This window comes from Thermobia domestica, chromosome 9 (genome assembly GCF_964235325.1).
Source record: "Thermobia domestica chromosome 9, izTheDome1.hap1.1, whole genome shotgun sequence".
NCBI lineage: Eukaryota > Metazoa > Arthropoda > Insecta > Zygentoma > Lepismatidae > Thermobia > Thermobia domestica.
In genome coordinates, this window is record NC_137462.1 from 97034403 (window position 1) to 97038883 (window position 4481).

Below are 4481 nucleotides of genomic sequence, written 5' to 3' on the forward strand. Positions count from 1 at the left end.
TTAGTATTAATAATATGTAATAGTATATAGGGCTACAGGAGCTTGTGTTGATTCTGCATACAAAAATCCAATAGTACGATTTAAAAAGACGAACTTAGAGGCAAGACCCGGATTCGAAATCAAGAGGGAGGGGAACCGACAGAAGTGATCATTTCTATCATCATTTCCTTTTACATAACATATTGAGACAAAATTTTCCCCACAGAGGCAGGCAAGTAACTCGAGAAGGGAGGCACGATGATCTAGGAGGCTTACGTCCCTCGAGTTACGCAAATGGAGAGCATTGAACGCGTTAAAGTAGTTCAGGTCCCATTTCATTCTGGAGGTCTGCATTCCCTGTAGCCTCGGTGCTAAAACGGGACGTTGCACTTCAAACTTACTAAGGAATGGAAGGTTCGTAATAACGGTTACAAGATATATAACAATGTATTAGATCAAGAGAATAAAGTATCCACCTACCAGTCAGGGTGACATTGTCGGGACATTTTTACCCTCAGATTTTGGAATTTTTGTTCATTTGAATCATAACTTTGGATAATTACATATACATATTTAGGGGCCCCCTCCAGAATTACAAAATTAAGAATGACTGCAGTAAATTTAAAAATATGGTAGATTCTCAACCAATCAAGGAAGCACAGTGGCTCAGTGGCAGAAGGCTCACCTCTGGTGCAAGGGGTACTGGTCCGCTTCTCGGTCAAGTAAGTTTGTGGTTGACAACATTGTGTCCGTGAATTCCTCGGTGTACTCCCGCATTCTCATTCCACCAAATTTCACATAATTATTCACTTGCATTTATCTTTTGTCTTCTTTAGTCCACGGGACAGAAAAGAGAAAACTTATCAAGAAAATTAAGAAAATTATGTAATTTTATGGTTTATATGTTTTCTAGTCTAGCTGTAACACCCCTACATGGTCTTCACCTACGCCTAGTACTTTGTTTCTTGCTTGAAATAGTCAAGTTGCAATTTCTTGGTTTGAGGTGCTTTGTATATACATATTTATTTCTATATATTTTTAGAACACAATAGTATATGTAACGTTTTATTTCGCACAAATGTTTAATAATACAGTTTGTTATGGCGTAAATTTTGACAGTAATATTCAGAGAACTGTCAGTTTCACCAAACCTTTTTTTAAAATACAAATTTATAAATAAGCGATCAACGACTTCAAATAAGATGATTTTTTTTATACAAATCAAAAATAAAAACAATGTTTAAAATATTAAATACGTGCGTCCCTGCTCAATAAAGTTTTTAACTTCCCCTGAGATTCTGACGAAACTTATGTGGGAGCAATCTGTTTTTTTTTTTTTTTTTTTTTTTTTTTTTTTTTTTAATCCAAGCATAAGGAAAATACACTTACGTGCATTTCTGTTTACGAAAACCATGAATTCTCCCTTGAGATATTCTCAAAATTTATAGGGGGTCATCAGTAAAGAATTATCTTTCAAACAAAATAATAATTATAATAAATCAAAACCGGTCAATGTGTTACGAAAATATACTTGAGCATACATAAATATATAATAATGAAATGCATTAACGACACACTGTGTTACAGATTAATTAGGCCTATACATACTCGAGTGTATTACTTCAGATGTTTAAAAAAGAAAAGAAAGAAAGAAAGAAAAAGTAGAAAATGTAGTGAGTAATATTAGCTTGTTCAAGCTTCAAAGTTGTTTAATATGAACTGATATTGCTGTTTCTTTTGCTATTGTAAATATCTTCCTTTGAATTCACTTAGCTTAAGCATTGATTACATTACGTTTATACAATTATTGTTTGTACTAAAATTTTTACTTCGTTGAAGATCACTATAAATAGAAGAGAAGTTTGCGTGTAAGATACCAGCGAGCAAGCGCTTGTTAAAAGTTCATCTGAGTCTCGCTGGCCACGTCGGGGGGGCACGGTGGCTCAGTGGTAGAGCGTTCACCTCCGGTGCGTGGGGTCCCTGGTTCGATCCCAGCTCGCGCCGTGTGGACTTTGTGGTGGACAAACACCGTGCTCGTGGGTTTTCTCGGGGTTCTCCCGTTTCCTCCCACTTTCTTCATTCCACCATTTCACTCATCTTTCATCATCACCGTCTCCTTTAGCCTAACCGGCATAACCGTGGGACGTAAAACTTAAAGATTTCATTTCATTTTTTCGCTGGCCACGTCTGCGACAAAGATGACGTCATGCGCCAGAGCGACAAGAATGTAGCACTGCATTGCATCCACCTTGTAGTCTTTCCACCATGCTTCAAGGAAAGACAATAGTTAAGTTCATCCACGTAACAAACGATGCAACAGAAAGGCGAGTGAAACTAATAGAAGATTACAGCAATGTTCTTACGAAAAATAGGAGCATAAACAGTTTCTTTTGCAGATAGTGAAGGCCCATAGAAAATAGTTTCCTAGATGTGAGAAAAGTGAATTGTGTAGCAAATAAGACTGAAAACTTATTGAAAACTTACCATAAAGCTACTACATAAATAAGGGATATTTCAGTTTCTTCAAAGTTATAATTTTTCTTTTTCTTCATAATGGTCTATGAATCATCTTGATGGGAAACCTTATTTGTAGTTCATGAGGAAACACAGATTTAACTTTCTCTAGCAGTTTGTTTCCAATTTCTGTAAAATACTTTCAAATTCTTACAAGTATGTGGTCCATAACTACAATAAAATAACATTACATCGAAACATTTCGTTTTCCTCACGTAATAACTCTTACATGATTATTGGTAGCGTGAAAATAATGCCAGGTTTGTGCTTCTGAGAAAACGCTATCTCAAAACGACATGTCACATGACCGTCTTCCTATTTGAAAATTTTGACCCGAATTCAAGATGGCGGACTTCAAGATGGCCGCCATGATAATGCTATACAAGATTAGGTTGATCTCTTCCTCTAGTTCCATTATCCAGGGTATCTTCCCGTTCTCTTAAGCCGTTTCTAAATTACAAGGGTTTATTCCAGATTTTCCCCATATACAGCTAATTCCAACAGTAACAGCCATATTTGTACTACTAAGATTATTATTATCACTATCTGTTCTGCACTTATACACGAATTACATAATACAACCTATTTCATTCTAAGAATTAATTACATAGTTAAGAAATTCGTTTCTTTCGAATGGAGATACGAGAATCCCAAGACAAATTCCTAAAATAAAACTAAATAAATAAATAATTAAAAAATAAAAAAATGTTTAAAAAGCATATTTTACCAGACTTCTGAAACCAAGCAAACATTCAGAATTGCAATATATACTGTGCAGAGCGTATTTTATTAAGAGTAGGACAAAAATCCACTAAAGTTTACTTAATTAGGACAAAAGCTCACTAGACATTTCACGAGTGAACATTAAATACCAACTGTATACATAAAGAACGCAGTAAATTTAAAATTGAACAAAGAGCAGTGGGTGACATTCATAAGTCCTAAACGGCAAAGTCCTAAAAATATAGGCACTAGACCTAAATTTTAGGTCCTGTGCCATTTTTGCAGAAATTACTACATAGTCATTTAGGGGTGTAGCCTGCAAATTTTTCTAGGGGAGCAGGTTTTTTATATATTAAAAGCAAATCAAAAGTGTATTTCCAGATTACGAAAGCTTCAATAAGACAATAAATTTATACATATTACACATGTACATAATACTATTATATTTCCAGTTAGTTCCTTTTTGAAACCTGGACCTTGACAGAGCGTAAATTTAAAACCACGGCTTGTGGGAAATGTACGAATAAGTTCAAAACACTTCTGATGAAAGAAAGATATACACGACAAATTGCTACTAGAGTTGGAGTAGGTAAAAAATATGTGAGTAAAATCTCCGTTGCGATGAGCAAGAAGCAAATGTGTCAGCAAAATAGGCTTTGGAAGTGTGGGTGAGATCCAAAACTATCGCTAAGAGGTATCAAAAAAATAAAAAAGATTGTCTCTGGGAAACAGAAACGCAGCTTCTGGAGACTTAAGCATAAAAATGGCTGAGTAAGATGTAGACATTTTGCCTGAAAATGTTCGAAGGGTTCCTTGTGTTAAGGGAATAAAAGCACTCAGGCCAAGAAACAAAGCAAAAATTACTCCAATCATTGCAAAGAAGCGCCTCGAATGGGCACGAGGCAAAGAACATTGGACTGCTGATGTTAGGAGTTTCAGTGATGAATCATGTGTCTTCGTGTCTGATGAATGTTCACAATATGTGCGACTAGTGTTGCAAAGGTCTAGAAAAAAAACGGAAATTTTGGGTAAAAAGACCAGTTTTTTACCGTTTTTCCCGAACTTGAAAAAAACGAAAAGATTGGGGAAATTGAAATTTTCGAATGTTTCACACATTATGCTTTTAAAATGAAAACTATTTTGTATTTACTACTTTACAGTTAAGATCATTGAGTAGTTATGTTTCTTGTATTAGAATAGGAAAATTTTATGGCAATAAATATATTTACACCATTCCTTTAAAGTTAGCACCGTGATAGAATGGA

General features: G+C 35.1%; 1 non-coding gene across 1 annotated transcript; it reads left to right on the forward strand.

Annotated features, from left to right (window-relative positions):
* Window positions 1-1911: 1911 nt before the first annotated feature.
* TRNAR-CCG (transfer RNA arginine (anticodon CCG)) lies at window positions 1912-1983 on the forward strand. Its single transcript has one exon. It is a non-coding gene; the product is annotated as a tRNA-Arg (tRNA).
* Window positions 1984-4481: the final 2498 nt, after the last annotated feature.